The sequence below is a fragment of the Tamandua tetradactyla genome, chromosome 23, assembly GCF_023851605.1.
Source record: "Tamandua tetradactyla isolate mTamTet1 chromosome 23, mTamTet1.pri, whole genome shotgun sequence".
Classification (NCBI taxonomy): Eukaryota; Metazoa; Chordata; class Mammalia; order Pilosa; family Myrmecophagidae; genus Tamandua; species Tamandua tetradactyla.
In genome coordinates this window covers 42,983,174-43,001,155 of record NC_135349.1, presented here as the reverse complement: position 1 = coordinate 43,001,155, position 17,982 = coordinate 42,983,174, and the positions used below count along the sequence as shown (strand labels likewise).

Sequence of the window (17,982 nt, the reverse complement as noted above, 5' to 3'; positions counted from 1 at the left end):
TGCTTACTGGAGCCCTTTAAGAGGGAACCACTTTGGAAAAAATTTTAGAGCCAGCAAAACAGACAGAGCTCACGCAGCCTGAGACCTTTGGAGATGAAGTAGGAGAACGCCCTGGGGGAGATTCAGGAAACAAGAAGCCTGGAGAGAAAGTTAGCAGACCTTGCCATGTGCCCTCCCAACTGAGAGAAACCACAAACTTCATCAGCCTTTCTTGAGGGAAGTTAACCTCTTGCTGGTGCTTTAATTTGGACATTTTCAAAGCCTTAGAACTGTAAACTTGCAACTTATTAAATTCCCCTTTTTAAAAGCCGATCCATTTCTGGTATATCACATTCCGGCAGCTTGCAAACTAGAACAGATTTTGGTACCAAGAATGAGATGCTGCTGCAGTTTGAAAATACCAAACAGGTTGGAATGGCTCTTTAAATGGATAAGGGGAAGATTCTCAAAGAGTTGTGGGGAACTTGATAGAAAAAGCCTAGAATGCTTTGAAGAGATTGTTGGTAGAAATGTGGACTATAAAGATACTTCTGATAAGGGCTTAGACAGATATGAGGCATGTGCTATTGCAAACTGGAAGGAAGGTGATCCTTGTTTTAAAGTGGCAAAAAAATCTGGCAAAGTTGGCTGGCGTTGGATGGAAGGTGGATTTTAAAAGCCATGAATGGAAAATTCGGGGCTTCTAGAAAGGGAGACCCCAGAGAATAGTGCCCCATGTGGGGATTTAACCAAACATGTAACCAGTCAGCCATTTCAGAAAAAGTTAAGATTGGTGATGGAGTTAAACAGAAAGGATATGTGGAAATTCCTTTTGTCTGATGGGCATGATCCAAGCATATTGCATAGAAAACCAACAAGAGTGTTGTGAGATCTGTATAAATGGAACCACTCACAGTCTGGACTAAAAGGCTCAGAAAAGGGACAAAGTAAAGGTCAAATGTTTTCAGAGGCAGAACCATGGAGGCTGGGGTCTGAAATCAAGAAGCCTTGGGCCAGGTGAGCACCCACCCAAGCACATGGAGAGGGTACGTTTGCCCCAAAGGCAGAGGTTGGACCTTCCATCTCGTTGCAGTGGAGAGTCGTGCCACCTCAGACCTTAGAGAGGGTGCAGCACATTCCTTGGGGATTAGGGAGAGGCTGGCTGCCACCACAGTTCTGGGGAGATTGAGCATGTGTCCCAGAGATGGCAGAGAGCCCCGATGCAGCCAAGATACTTGAAGAGGGTGGAGCCGAGGAAAAGGTGATCTCCCTATTGTACCCCAAGGTTGCATTTGGAGAGAGGTGGGCCTCTGCATAGGCTCTCGGAAAAGGTGGGACTGCCATTCTCCAAGGCCCTGAAGATAAATGACTCTCAGACTTTGAAATCTAATGAAGTTTGTCTTGCAGGTTTTTATGACTGTATGAGTCCGATGACCCCATGTTCCTTCCAATTTCTCACTATGGAAATGAGAACATGCATCCTATGATGTCCGTCCTTTGTATATTGGCAGCAGATAACTTGTTCTGAGTTTTACAGGTCCAGACTTTCCCTAAAAGAGACCATGCCTATAACTAACTTTGATGAGATTTTGTACTGGCTTTAACTTTGTATTTTATTTGTATTGTTACTGAAATTGTTTAAGGCATTTGTGATGTTGTAATGGAGTGAATGCATGTTGTATATGGAAAAAAACGTGTCTTTTTTGAGGTTCAGAGGGTGGAATGTACTGGTTTGAAAGTATTATTCACCTAGAAAAGCCATGTTTTAATCCTGATCCAATCTTGTGGAAGCAACCATCTCTTAATCCTGATTCAACATTGTATATAGAAGCTTTTTATTAGATTATCTCCCAGGAGATAATTGTGGGCAATAACATTTAATTAAATGGAGAAATGACTCCACCATTCCAGGTAGGTATTGATTAGATTACTAGAATCCTTTAAAAGAGGAAACATTTTGGAGAGAGACAGAAACGACAGAATGGAGAGAAATTACAGACACCTCAGAGCTGACAGAAACTTCATAGCAGAGCTGACACAGATGCGAACACATGGAGAACAGAGACACAGATGTTTGGAGATTCTTGGGGCCCAGCAGACGTCAGTGTGAGATGTTAAGCAAGCCAGAATCTGGAGAGGTAGATACCAGCCACATGACTACCCAGCTGACAAAGGTATTCCTAACCCACGGACCTTCCTTGAATTAAGGTAACCTCTTGCTGGTGCCTTAATTTTGGCATTTTTGTTGCCTTAGAACTGTAAACTTGTAACTTATTAAATTCCCCTTTTTAAAAGCCCTTCCAGTCCTGGTATATCACATCCCTGCCTCTAGCAAACTAACACAGTGACCCACCTTGAATGGGTAAGGACATATCTCCGTGGAAACCACATAATCAAAAGTTCCCACCACAATTGGGTGGGTCACATCTCCATGGAAACAACTGAATCAAAAAGATCTCACCCAACAATATTGAATGAGGGTTAAAGAACGTGGCTTTTCTGGAGTACACGAGTTTCAAACTGGCACAAGGGCAAATATGAAACACCCACAGCTAACATTATACTCAATGGTGAAAGACTAAAAACTTTCACTCTAAGATTTGGAAAAAGACAAGAATGCCCGCTGTTACCACGTTATTTAACAGTATGTGTGAAGCTGTAGCTAGAGCAGTTAGGCAAGAAAAAGAAATAAAAATCATCCAACTTGGAAGGGGAGAAATAAAACTTTCCTTATTTGAAGATGACATGATCCTATATCAACAACAAAGCTACTACAGCAAATATAAGAGTTTAGCAAAGTGACAGGATACAAGATCAATATGCAAAAATCAGTAGTGTTTCTATACACTAGTAATTATTAATCTGAGGAAGAAATCAAGGAAAAAATTCTATTTACAAAAGCAATGAAAAGAATCAAATACCTTGGAATAAACATAAACAAGGATGTAAAGAACTTGTACACAGAAAACTACAAAATATTGCTAAAAGAAATTTTAAACTACCTAAATAAATGGAAGGACATTCTATGTTCATGGATTGGAAGACTATCATTAAAATCTCAATTCTATGCCAGAAACCCTGGTTCAATTCCCAGAGCCTGCCCATGCCAAAAAAAAATAATAATAATAAAGTCAATTCTACCTAAAATGATTTATAGATACAATGTAATCTCAATCAAAATTCCAACAGCCTACTTTTCAGAAATAGAAAAGCCAATTATCAAATTTATTTGGAAGAGTAAGGGGCCTCAAATAACCAAAACATTCTTGAAAAAGAAGAACAAAGTTGAAAGACTCATACTTCCTGACTTTAAAGCGTATTACAAAGTTAGGGTGGTCAAAACAGCATGGTACTGGCATAAAGATAGATATACTGACCAATGGAATTGAACTGAGAGTTCAGAAATAGACCCTCACATCTATAGCCAATTGATATAGGTGGCCAAGTCCATTCACCTGGGACAGAACAGTCTCTTCAACAAATGGTGCTGGGAGAACTGGATATTCATATCCAATGAAACGAAAGAGGACCCCATCTCATACGATATACAAAAATTAATTCAAAATGAACCAAAGACCTAAATAAAAGAGCCTGGACCATAAAACTTCTAGAATAAAATATAGAGAAGCATCCTCAAGATCTTGCGGTAGGCAATAGTTTCTTAGACCTTACACATAAAGTGTAAGCAACAGAAGAAAAAATATATAAGTGGGACCTCCTCAAAACTGAATACTTCTATGCTTCAAAGGACTTTGTCAAGAAAGTGAAAAGGCAGCCTACTCAATGGGAGAAAATATTTGAAGACCACATATCCAATAAGGATTTAATATCCATAATATATAAATAAATCCTTCAACTTAACAATAAAAGACAAACAACCCAATTAATAAATGGGCAAAACACTTGAATAGATATTTTTTCAAAGAGAAAATACAAATGGCTAAAAAGCCCATGAAGAGATGCTCAACATCACTAGTTCCCAGGGAAATGGAAATCAAAACCACAGTGAGATATCATTTCACACCCTCTAGAATGGCTACTTTAAGAAAACAGAAAACTACATGTTTTGGAGAAGATGTGGAGAAATAGGAACACTCATCCACTGCCGATGGGAATGTAAAATGGTGGAGCCTATGTGGAAGATAGTTTGATGGTTCCTCAGAAAGCTGAATATAGAATTGTCATATGATCTGACAATCCTGCTACTAGATATATACCCAGAAGAATTGAAAGCAGGGATGTAAACAGACATTTACATACTGATTATCATAGTGGCATTATACACAATTGCCAAAAGATGGGAGGAATTCAAGTGTCCATCAACCTTTGAACGGATAAACAAAGTGTGATATATATATGATGGACTATTATTCAGCTGGGAGAAAGTATGACGTCCTAATGCACGCAACAATATGGAGGAACCCTGAGAAAATTATGTTGAATGAAGTCAGACAAAAATAAAGAACAACTATTGTTATTATCTCACTGATATGAACTAATTATAATAAGCAAATCCATAGAATCAGAATCTAGAATATAGGTTACCAGGAGATAGAATGGAGGTAGAAAATGGGGAGAAGATGCTTAATTTGTGCAGAATTTCTAATTAGGTTGATTGCAAATGATTGGAAATGGATAGTGGTGATGGGAGCCCACTATTTTGGGTGGAATTAACAGTGCTGAATTATGTGTGTGAATGTGGTTGAAAGGGGAAGTTTTGGGTTGTGTGTATTACTAGCAGGAAATCAGAAGATAGAAAGGGACTGTGTAACAGTGAACCCTGTGTGGACAATGACTGGTTAATAGCACAAATACAAGAATAACACATGTATGTCATTATTACATGGTGTTAATAATAGGGTGGTATATGGGCAAGACATACCCAATGCAAACTATGGACTATAGTTAACAGTAGTATTTTAATATTTTTTTCATCAGTTGTAAGAAAGATACCACACGAAAGCATGATGTTAACAATGGGGCAGGGGCATATGGGAATGTTATATTTTTACATGAATTTTACTTAAACCTGCAACTTCTCTAATTAAAAATTAGTAGCAGGGCAGTGCAACGGTGATTCAGCGGCAAGAATTCTCACCTGTCGAGCTGGAGACCCAGATTTGATTCCCAGAGCCTGCCCAAGCCAATAAATAAATAAATAGTAATAGTAATAAAGAACATTATGCTAGGTGTAAGAAACCAGAAATAAAAGTACTGTATATGGCATGATTCCATTTGTATACATGTAATTATAAATAAATCTATAGAGACAGAACTAGATTAGTATAGAGCCAGGGAAGGATAGAGGGATTGAGAGGAGACTGCTAAGCAATGGGTTTTTTCTTTATTTTGAAAAATGGAAATGTTCTAAAATTGATTATGGTGATGAATGTACAGCTTTGTGATTATACTAAAGGCTATTGATTGTACACTTTGAATGGTATTCACATACCATAGTGTATATCTCTATAAACTGCTTCAAATTTTTTAAAAAGATAGCAATGCAGACAATTCTTGTCTAGTAGTAGCATTGCAAAACTTATTGCCTAGTGGAACATTAGCCAGCTTTGCATTTATTAGCAAATTTATTTCACATTCCTTAGACTGACCAACTATAAATCTCTAGGTCCTTGAATTTTCTTTTGAACCAGTCTGAACATCTTACTGCTTTCCTCATTAAGTGAGTTAAATAAAATATTCGACTGCTTTTTTATATGTGTATGAGGGTCATATGTTTTATTTTTTGAAATTATACTTTGCAATAGTATTGCCAGCATAAGCTCCCAGATAATGATAAAACTGTATCTCTAGCCTGATATACTGAAAGTTGAAGCTTTAAAATAGAAGATGAATCATTTACATGGACATATATTTTAGAGCTATAAGTTAATACTAAGATTTTTTTAATATCAAAACTATAAATTGATAAAATATAAGAACTGTAGACTCATTTTAAGATGCTCACGTATCAGTGGGTCTTTGTTTCCCAAACAAAAGCGCAATGAACCATTTAATCTGAGATCCCTTTCAGTGCACCCAGGGCATCCGTTTAAAGAGACGGATGCATGAACGAGAAAGAAGAGGAATTTCCGATGAACCCGAGGCTCCATTTGTATGACTCAGATATTTCTAGTCCAGAATAACACTGCTCCCTGTAGCCTGGGAGAAAAATAAACAAAATCAACTCATGATTCGAAACAAGGGGTGTGGTGGTTTGAAGCTGTATGTACCTCAGAAAAGATGATGTTTTTTAAATCATTCCTGACTGTGTAGGCCTTTGCGGGTGAGACCTTTTGATTAGGTTATTTCCGATGAGGTGTGGGTCTTAATTCTCTTCCTGAAGTCCTTTATTAGGGGTTAAAAAACAGAGAGAAGACATAGAAAAAAAAAAAGCCTCAGAGAAACTGAGAAACAGGCAGAAGCTGGAAGCAACAAAACCCGGGCGAGAAGGAGGAGGCCAGCAGATGTCGCTGGTCGCCGTGTGCCCTGCCACGTGACAGCTGCTGAGAACCCCAGTAGTTGTCTTTGGGGAGAAAGCATCTTCTGCTGATGCCTTGAGTTGGACATCTTCAAGGCCTGAGAACTGTGAGCTTGCACGTCCATAAATCGCCATTGTAAAAGCCAACCCAATTTTGGTATATTGCATTTCGTCAGCTTTAGCAAACTAAAACAAGTTACTTTCCTGGGATTCATGACACGGTCAACAGACCGAGTTTAATGAAACGGTGTCACGGCTTATTTGAGATGATGGTATTTGAGGACCCATCTCCTCTCATTATAAGCGCCCCAGCATTTGGTGACAATTGGAGCACGCTCTGCACTGAGTTCTTATTTCCCATGCAGATTTGTTGTGGGGAAGGGTGATTGACACCCAACAGAAGCTTAGCGAAAAAAAGGTGGTTTAGGAGGTAGCGTGACCAGTCGGCCTGGTTTTTGGCCAACACATTCACTGCACAGGGCAGAGGGCTCTCTCGGGGTTTGAAGCAAGGGAGAAGAAGACATCAAGGGCAGAAAATGAGCAAGCATCATCATGAAAATGCCACAAGAGGTGAAAGTGCTACAGAGGGCAGAGGGAGACGGTCCTGTCCAGTTGTAGGGATTGGGTACAGCCGCATAGAAAAAGGAGAATTCCAGGCAAGTGTTAAGGAATGCCAGATGGGATGGGGTGGTACAATTCAGCCCACAGCATTAGCAAAGAAATGGATGAGAAACAGAATGATGGTGTTTAGAGAAAGAGGTGTAGACAATAAAGTCAGAATAATACATTGGGACCATATCATAGGATTCCTGTAAATGCTAGGCTGAGGAATTTATTCTTATTTCAGTAGTAGAATGAAGGTTTTTAAGAGAAAAATCCAATCAAGAAGTCTGTTTTAAGACTGATCTTGCAGAAGTGCATTTAAAAAGAAAAGGAACCAATATTAATTGAGCACTTACAGTGTGCTAGATATCCCACTGGATATTTCGTGTATGTTGTCTCATTAAATCTTCTCACCATGAGATGAGGAAATTAAGACTGTGAAATTAAGGAATTAGTCACACAGGCAGTAAATGGCAATGATGGGACTCAAACTCCAAGGCCTATTTTCTTTCTACCATGCCTCGCTACCTAGAAGGGAGGCTTGCCGATAAAAAAGACCCTTTTGGAAGCTGCTGTAACCATCCGAGCAATAGGCAATGAGGCTCAGTCCCAGGATTATAGCTTTGGAAATTAAAAGAATAGCTTAAGTTGAAGAAACAATGGGAATATATGTGTAGGAAGAACCTAAGTAGCAACTAGCTTTTAAGCCCTGGCTCAGGAAGTGATCATGCTGCAGAACAAAAAGTCTGGAGAAGGACCTCATTTTGTTGGGAAGCAGGGTAAATTCAATTTTGATCAAGTTGATTGTGAGATTGCCAACGGTTTGGATTTAAGACATAGTCGACATCTGCTTAGAAGTGAGACTTGAGGACATCGAGTCTGGTTAAGGCAAGGAAAGACAAAAGGCCTAGCAGACAGAACTTTAGAATATGCCGAAATTTAAGGGATGGGAGGATGGGGGAGACAAAATATTAGAAGAAAAACAATTTGCATCATGCAGCAACCAGAATCAAAAACAGAAGAGAACTTCAAGGGAGTGACCCACAGTGTTAATTACCAAGAAGCTGAGCCCGGGCAGCCTCAGATGTCAGAAACAGACATCCACTGTCCTGGAGGGTGGGTCCCTGGAGCCTGGGGAGGCTGTGAGGAGGCCGGGGGTGGGGTGGGGGCCGGGGTTGGGGTGGGAAGCGGACAGGACCTTAAGGATGATGAATGGGTGAATGGGGCAAGCAACAACTCGAAAGGCATTTCATTTGCTGGTGATCAGGAGGAAGAAGCAAAGCGGAGCCGGAGGGGGAAGATGCTAGAAAGCAGATAATTAACAGAACCAAAAGCCAGGGGAGAAGGGAGGTGGGTAGCTTTTTTTCCCTTCCCACCTACAGGAAACCTGTTTTTCTATAGATTTGTGTCTTCTTAAAGACCGTCATGTACCCCAACTTGGAACAGAACTGGCAAGCCACAATAAGGTGACAAAGAACCCTTTCCTGAAGTTTTCTCTTTTAATAACAAAATGTCATTATTTGGCAGTGAGGTGTGCTTATGGGGCAGAGGGGTGGGGGATGTGCTAGAACTCGGTTTGAAAACTGGCCTTAGAGTTTTGTTGTTGAAAGCATCCCCTCCATTGATTTATGAAACACCCCTACCCACACCCCACACCCCAAAATACCGTGCCGGCTCATATTAATCTGGAAAATGAAAGTCAGCCTTCAGCCCGATCCCAACTCTCGGGAAGGAGTGTTATTTTGGTCCTACTGAGTTTACTGTTACTGGGGCGCCAGTTGCTATGACGATTTGTTCTCAAAACAGAGCACTTTGCCTCAATACACTGAATCAGTAGAGAAATCTATTTTACCGCGACTTGATCGCGACATTGATTCCAATTAACTATCCCCCATCCCCACCTGCCTCTACCAGGACTTGTATGTAGGAATTTTCAATCGGGGCCAAGAAGGCATTGGCTAAAAGAATTGCAACTCTGGCTTTTGAGGCCTAGGACTTCACGGGTCCTACGACTGAAGACAGCTGGCTCGCAGCCTGGAGCTCGCAACGGGGGCGTACGGCAGCTGGGCGCAGTTTCATCGCTGCAGCAGCTACGTCGGTGAATTGCTCCAGGAGGCATGGGCTGTGGCTCACGCCCCGCTGTCACTGACAGATCCTGGGCAGGTAGGGGGCGGGGGGTGGACAGGATACAACGAAAACTCCGCTGCTGCATCCCATTCCTCCTGCAGATCTGTAACCCACGTAAGATCAGCGCTTGAGTTGTAGGGAGAAAGGCAGACCTCGGCCCCAAGACGTGGCGCTTCTTGTCTCCGCCAGTAGGGGTCCCCATTGAGTAACGCATCCATGCCTGCGCATTGCCTGGGGCGTGTGTGCCTCTGATTCCTGCCTAACCACGACATGGGAGAGAAAAAAATGAGCTGCCTGATTTCCAGCATGACTCATTATAAACACAAGGAGGACAGATTGACGGTCTCTTATCGGAGCTCGAGTCTGTGCCCCAGGACTGAGCCTGAGTCAGAGTGGAAGTCAGTCTTGTCAGTCGGAGGGATTTTTTTCTTTTTCTAGTCTTTTTTTTTTTTTTGAGAAGTGCGTTTTTTGCAGAGTGCTTTTGGTTTCTCCCCGTGTCAAGCCCTGGGCTTCTCGGTGAGTTCCCAACCCGTCTAAACCCATAAGGATTCCAGATGGAAGATAAAAACTGCACATACCCACAAGGAAACTCACTGGGCGTTGACGGAAATGTTGGGTGTCTGTGCTGTGATGGTTTCACAAGGTATACAGATGTCAAAACGCATCAGCATGTATATTTTAAATAGGTCTGGCTCACTGTGGGTAAATTTTGCCACAGAGATTGTTTTTTTAAAAGTTGGACAGATGAGTAAAAAATATGGATAAAAATAAATAATTAGGGGAACAAAGGTTAAAATAGATTGAATAGTTTGAAATACTAGTGATCAAGGAGAGGGATAAAGGGTATGGTAAGTATAAGTTTTCTCTTTTTTCTATTTCTTTTGATGGAGAGATGCAAATGTTCAAAAAATGATCATGGTGATGAATACACAACTATGTGGTGATATTGTGAGCCATTGATTGTACACCATGCATAAAATGTTTCTATGTCAAGATTGTTTGTATGTTGTTTACAACAAAAATATTTTTAAAAAAAGAAAAAGAAATAGTACATGCAGTTCATAGATTATAAGGGAAAGAAAACCTGACCAGCCCGTGATGGCTGTGATTTTTCATCAAGCTCTGTAGCCCACGTGCAAACACACACAAGCATAGGGTCACGCCCACGGGGTGGGGGTCACAGTCTCATACCATCTAATGCTGACCCCACGCTCAGGAGGTCGGTGAGTTACTGATTGTTCCCCAGACCCCCTATTTCACCAGCCCGGGAGGGAACCGGGGCAGGAGTTAAGGGTCTACATGCAGCTTGGTAATCAATTCGCAGTGAGGAGATTTGTGGGGGGAGCAAAGGAAAAGGAGGCACCTTGGCACGGCCCTGGGGAAGTCTGTTTGGCTCTGTCGTCTTCATCTTTCCACCGGTGCAAGTCAAGTCAAGTCAGTAGGTAACATGACTGCACTGCACAGCTTCGCAGTGGGGCCTGGCACATGTGAAATGACTCAACACTTGGAAGCCAGCATTCCAGCGAGCAAATTAATTGAGGGGAAAATGAACACATATGTGTTTAAATGGCAAAAAAAAAAAGCACAACTAATGTAGTTTGGCAGGTGGGGTTAATCAGACAAAGAGCAGGGACAAGGGAGGGGTGGCCCAGATTTTTTAAAATATAAGAGAAAATATGAGCACGTGTCTAGGCACGGCCTGGCTGAAGATCTCCTGGAAAGTATGCGATATTTCTCTCCTTTCGGCTAACATGTGCTTAATGGACAAGAAAAGTGCCTTTTCCTTCTTTGCGCTCTAGTTATTTTCTTGCAAACACCTGCTTGTGACTGCTAGCCGTTTGGAAAAATTGTAGTGACGGTTTCCCTTCCATTCAGGGAGGGCCCATGCGTTTGTTTCTGCTGCTGTCATTTGGTGAATAAGTTCAATGAACACATCAAACTGATCTGGGGAATTTGCTTGTCATCATAACGAGAGGGTCATTTGTATTAGGGGGCCGTGTCTTTGTCTCTTAATCTGTGCGTGTGTGTGTGTGTCTGTGTGTGTGTGTGTGTTGCTTTCTGACTCTCCCTGGTCTCTACCCTTTCCGTTGTGGTTCATCTCACGTATAATGACTGTCTGTGACCTTGCCTTCCAAAGACAGTCCCAAATTTCAGCTATTCTTTTGACGTATCCCCATAAATAAATTCAGATGTTTCAGATCATTTTTTTCTTTGTGGTTGTTGTTGCTTTTATTACGTTTAACTCTTTTATTGTATAATATAACATATATACAAAGCAAAGAAAGAAAAAAGTAGTAGTTTTCAAAGCACTCTTTAATAAGTAGTTACAGAACAGACCCCAGAGTTTGTCATGGGCTACCATACTATCATCTCAGATTTTTCCTTCTAGCTGCTCCAGAACACTGGAGGCTGAAAGGAATACATGTTTTTTTATCATCACAATCGACTTTTTTTTTTCTTTTTTGTGAAAAATAACATATATATGAAAAAGCAATAAATTTCAAAGCACAGCACCACAATTAGTTGTAGAACAGATTTCAGACTTTGGTATGGGTTACAATTCCACGTATAATGACTGCCAATTCCACAGTTTAGGTTTTTACTTCCAGCTGCTTTAAGGTACTGGGGACTAAAAGAAAATCAGTATAATAATTCAGCAATCGTATTCATTTGTTAAATCCTACCTTCTCTGAATAACTCCACCATCAGCTTTGACCTTCCTACTCCACTCTTTAGGGGTCTTTGGGCTATGGCCATGTTTCAGATCATTTTAGCTATGCAAAATGCTTTCTGTAGGAAGAATGTTTCACTCCACGAGGGTTTTCTCTTAAAACCCAGGGTCTTCAAAATTATTATTTGTAAAACAGTTCCAGTTCATCTAACAAGCATTTAGGAAGTACCCATTAGATGCCAGAAGAGTCTAATTCAGCCAATAGGTTGGAGTTAATGGGTTGTTGCTTTTCCTAGTTTGTAAAGAGTCCAAAAGGCGGAGTGAGCTTTTGTATTTGTAATCATAGAATTCCGGTAAAGTATTACTTATATTAAGGAAAAACAAAAAACAAAAAACACTTGTTGCCTGGAAATGACCAAAGCTTTCAAAGCACTTTGATATGCATTACGGAGTTCTAGAGTGCCAGGGGCATAGGTTACAGAAGTTGTAAAAGTACACTTCTCCGTGGCAAGCTGCCAACCATGGCCTTATTTCACATTTAATGCCTTGTAGGAATAAGATAGCACCAGATGAGTTCTTTCAAGCAGATGAGAGAGCTTAGTCATCTTGAAAAGCAGGGAGCCCGTGTCCTCAGTTGTTCAGGGTCTGCAAGCTGTTCACTGGTTTCCCTGAGTGGAGTCAGAACCCGGTTTTGAAATGGGAGCGGATTTTTATAAAAGAAAAGATGTTTTCCAGGTAGGTCCAGGAATTTTAACATGCTCCTTCCAGCTCTTTGTAACACGGCTTTTAGTAGCACTCCAAACCTTTGATCTGTCCTTTCAAAAGGAAACTTTCGTCTGTGGTCCAGATACTAGCTCCCAACATTTCCTCTAATTAATCATTTGTTTCCCTTACTATATTCTATCCACCTGATTTGAGATGGGTGTTTTTGTTAATTCAAGCTTTGGTGTACTGAATTAGCGTAATCATAAACCCAGTTTCATAAAACAGACTCACCGTTGATCCGTACATGACTACCTTTATTTACTTAGTTCATTATTATTATTATTATTATTATTATTATTATTATTATTATTACTTTGGGTGCATGGTCCGGGAATGGAACCCTGGTCTCCCGCATGAAAGGCGAGCATTCTAACCACTGAACTACCCGTGCACCCCATTATTTTTTTAATAATGCAAAGTACTCACGAAACTGCCATGCAAAAGAAAGATGAAGGCTTTGGCAAGATTATAACTTAAATTTAACCAGATTTTTACCCCCATCCTTTTTCTCTATTTCTCCCTAGTCAAATATATTTACATATTCCATATTCCATTGCTTTCTCTTTTATATAATCTTACTGCTTCTTCTATATATTACACATATTCCAAAAAGCATGAGTGTGTGTGTGTGAATATATGCTGTTCTTACCTCATAAAAAGGATGTCACGTTGTCAGTAATGTTTTGGGGCTTACATTGTTCAAACTCATCCAGTTGTTACACATGCCACCATTCATTTGTTCCGATTCTTGTAAAATATTCCGAGAACATACCAGTTTATTCAGCCACACTGCCATCGTTGATCATTTGGGTTGTTCACAGGTTTTTGTTTTTTAATATTTTTATTAGGATATCTTTACACACCATACACACCATCCAAAGCATACAACCAATGGCTCACACTATCATCACATGGTTGTGTATTTGTCACCATGATCATTTGTAGAACATTTGTATCACTCCAGAAAAAGAAATAAAGAGAAAAAAGTTCCCTCCCCCTACCCCTCCCTCTCATTGACCACTAGTATCGCAAGCTACCCAATTTCTTTACCCTTCCCCCCCAATTATTTATTTATTTTTGTCCTTATTTCTCATTCATCTGTCCATAGCCTGGATATAGGAAGCGTCAGCTACTTTTTCACTTCTGTGAAAACCTTCATACGGTCACATTGTAAAAGCTATATAGTTATACGATCATCTTCAAGAATCAAGGCTGCTGGGTCCACGTCTTCTCCAACACTTAGTATTCTCAGACTTTTTAGTTTTTGTGATCAATTGTGCATAAAATAATGCCTCATTATGGTCTTGATTTGCATTTTTTACCTGTGATGCCAAACATCTATCTTAGGTGATTGCCCAAACAACTCTCCTTGAAAAGTGTTTGTTCATGTTTTGGGGGCCATTTTTCTAGAGTTGTTTGTGCTCTTCTTATTAAAGGAGTACGTATATCCTTCACATTAATTCTTTGTTTGTTTCAGATACTTTCCTCTAGCTCCAATACACCATAAATTTAAAAGGGATATCTATATAATGCATGAGAACAACCCTCAGGATAAACTCTTGACTCTGTTTGAAATCTCTCAGCCACTGAAACTTTGTTTTGCCTCATTTCTCTCATCCCCCTTTTGGTCAAGAAAGCTTTCTCAATTCCATGATGCCAGGTCCCAGCTCATCCCCGGGAGTCATGTCCCACGTTGCCAGGGAAATTTACACCCCTGGGAGTCATACGCCATGTAAGAGGAAGAGCAGTGAGTTCATCTGCCAAGTTGGCTTAGAGAGAGAGGCCACATCTGAGTAACGAAAGAGGTTCTCTGGGGTGATTCTTCGGCATAGTTATAAGTAGGCTTAGCTTCTCCTTTGCAGGAATAATTCTCATAGGGGTAAACCCCAAGATCGAGGGTTCAGCCTATTAAATTGGTTGTCCCCAATGCTTGCAAGAATATCAAGAATTCCCCAGGTGGGTAAGTTTAATATTTCTTCCTTTCTTCCTAGTCCCTCTACGGAGACTTGCAAATACTCTGGGATGTATTGGGACAACACACTGACCCGCACAAACCAACAAGATTCACTCTCTATTTAAGATTCCGTATAATTATGGTATTCAAATACACTGACCATATAAGTTAAAATAAATAGTGTGCTACCAAAAATATAAATTTTGCACCAAATAAATATCTCTTCCTTTGGTCTCACACAGACATTGAGGTTTTAAAATATAGACCATATCATCCTTTACCCCATATTCTGGTTTACCTTGGTCTAATTCAGATCATCTTCATTCATATCTCTAGTTCAAGTCTGATCACATGATCAACTTCTAATTATTTATTATTGCATATATTATATATTCACATACCATGTAATCATTCAAAGTGTACAATCAATGGTTCACACTATCATCATATAGATGTGTGTTTATCATCACAGTTAACTTTTTTTTTAAATAACATATATACGAAAACAGCAATAAATTCCAAAGTACATCACAACAATTAATTATGGAACAGATTTCAGAGTTTGATATGGATTACAATTCCACAATTTTAGTTTTTACTACTAGCTGTTTCAAGACACGGATATTAAAAGAAATATCAGTATAGTGATTCAGCACTCATACTCATTTGTTAAACCCTACCTTCTTTGTATAACTCCACCATCATCTTTGATCTTTCTCCCACTCTTTAGGGGTATTTGGGCTATGTCCATTCTAAAAAAAACACGGAACACCTCACGAATTTGCGTGTCATCCTTGTGCAGGGGCCATGCTAATCTTCTCTGTATCGTTCCAATTTTCTAAATGTGCTGCCAAAGCAAGCACCTTTTTCAACTTTTTTAACAGTTGCTTTATGGGGTACTGCTGACTTTCATAGCTTCAGGCCTCTAACTCTGAGTCTCAGGTGTTACATAAATACCCAGAGTTCCAAGGAATGACTAGGTTATACACAAACAGTTCAGCATCTCAGAATTTTAAAATGACAGTTTGCTCTCAGGTTTTTAAATATAATAAACAATGCTTTCAGGAATATTCTTGTGCATGATCTTATACATATGCAAATATTTCTTTCATGTATGTATACAGGAGTGAAATTGTTAGGTTGGATAAAATAGGTATGTTCAACTTTAGGGTACAATGCCGAACAGTTTTCTGCAATGGTTGTACTAATTTTCTCCTATTAGTAATGTATATGAGAGTCTATAGGTCCACATCTTCTCTAATATTTAATATTCTTAGACTTTTTAATTTTTGCTGATCAATTGTGTATAAAACAATGCCTCATTATGGTCTTGATTTGCATTTTTTACCTGTGATGTCAGACATCTCTCTTGGGTGATTTCCCAAACAGGTCTCCTTTCTTCTTTTAAAAGTGTCTGTTCATGTTTTTGGGACCATTTTTCTAGAGTTGTTTGTGTCCTTCTTATTAAAGGAGTACTTTATATATTCTTGACGTGAATTCTTTGTTTGTTGCGTCTCTTTTCAGTTTCTTAAAGTATTTCTTTTTAGTTTCTTAAGGCATTTTCTTTCAAAACCTTTTTATTTTGAAGTCCTTTCAAATTTACAGGTCAGTTACAAAAATAATACAAACCCCATATACAGAACTCCACCATACCCTCACCCCTGCAGACCCAGTTCCACCAATTTCAGCATTTTGCCACATTTTCTGTATCCTTCTCTCCATCCATCCATCATCCACCTGTCTGTCTGTTCATCTATCCATCAATCCATTTTCTGAACATTTGAGTGTAAGTTGTATATATCATACTCCTTGAACACTTAATTCTGCCATGTGCCTTTCCTAAAACCAAGCATATTCACTTACATAACCACCTTACGTGTAGTTGTCCAGTTCAAGAAAGTTATTGTTGATATAAAGCTGATAGTCTACTTTCCAATTTTTCCGTATGTCCCAATACTATCCTTTTGGGACTTTTCTCCTCCCTTGTTAGATCCTGTGCAGGATCATGTATTGCATTTAATGGTCCTTATCTCTTTAGTTGTTGTTTTAGTTTCCAAGGCTACTCAAAGAAGATACCATGGAATGTTTTGGCTTAAACCATGGAAATGCATTAGCTTGCAGATGTGAAGCCATGAAAATACCCAAAATCAAGGCATCATTAAGGTGACCGTTGCCTCCTGCAGGCTAGTTGCCAGTGATCCTTGACTCTTCTTCCACATGGCAAGGGTCAGGTCGTGTGGCTGGTCTCTCCCTTCTCTTCCAGGTTCCATCAGTGTCCATCCTCTTGTCTCCTGTGGCTTACTCTCTCTGTCTGAATTTCATTCTCTTATAAAGGACTCCAGGAATTGGATTAAGCCCCATCCTGAATGAGGTGGGTCACACCTTAGCTGAAGCAGCCCCATCAAAAGGTCCTACTTGCAATGAATGGGTCCACGCCCACAGGAATGGATTAACTTTAACTACATGTTTTTCTATGGTACATATAGTTTCAAACCACCGCAGTTGCTTTGTCTTTCTCTTTTTTAATTGTGGGAACATATGTACAACATAAACTATCCCATCTCAACCACTCCCAAGCACACTGTCCGGTGGGACTAATCGTGTTCACAACGTTGCAGTACCGTCACCACCTTCTATTGCAAAATTTTCCCCATCTCCCCAGATAGAAACCATATGCCCAGTACACATTAACTCCCCAGTTCACCTGCACTTCAGACCTGGCAACCTGTACTCTAATTTCTGTCTTCATAAGCTTGCATTTCCTCCAGTATTTTTTTGTAGCTACTGTGGAGCTTAAATTTAACATCCTAAATCTATAAAGATCTTGTGTGCTTTGGTACCAACTTAAATCCGATAGTGGACACAGACTATGCTCCTATATTCCTATCCCTCAACCTCTACATTGTTCTTGTCACAAATGCATACATTTGTATATTATGCTTCCTGAACCACTGATTTATCATTACGTTTTGTGTATTTGCCTTTTGGGTCCTGCAGAAAGTAAAAAGTGGAGTTACAAACCAAACATACAATAGTACAAGCATTTATATTTACCACCGTTGTTACCTTCCCAGAAATCTTCATTTCTTCATGTGGTTTCAATCTACTGTCTATTGTCCTTTCCTTCCAATCGAAGAACTTTCCCTAGCATTTCTTATAGGGCCAGCCTGGTGGAGATAAACTACCTCGGCTTTTTGTCTATACGGTTTATTAGTCAGGGTTCTCTAGAGAAACATAATCAACAGGAGATATTTGTAAATATGAGATATATTCAGGTGTCTCCTCATACAACCCTGGGAATGAGAGTTCAGACCCGTGGGGCAGGCTGTGAAGCTGGCCGCTCCAATGAAGGGTCTCGACAGAACTCCACAGGAGAGGCTGGCTGGCTGAAGAAGAAACACTGAA

The 17,982-nt window shown here is 40.0% G+C and overlaps 1 non-coding gene across 1 annotated transcript; it reads right to left on the bottom strand.

Moving 5' to 3' along the window:
• Positions 1–15,334: 15,334 nt before the first annotated feature.
• On the bottom strand, positions 15,335–15,440 carry LOC143667866 (U6 spliceosomal RNA). The gene has a single exon (XR_013168174.1). It is a non-coding gene; the product is annotated as a U6 spliceosomal RNA (small nuclear RNA).
• Positions 15,441–17,982: the final 2,542 nt, after the last annotated feature.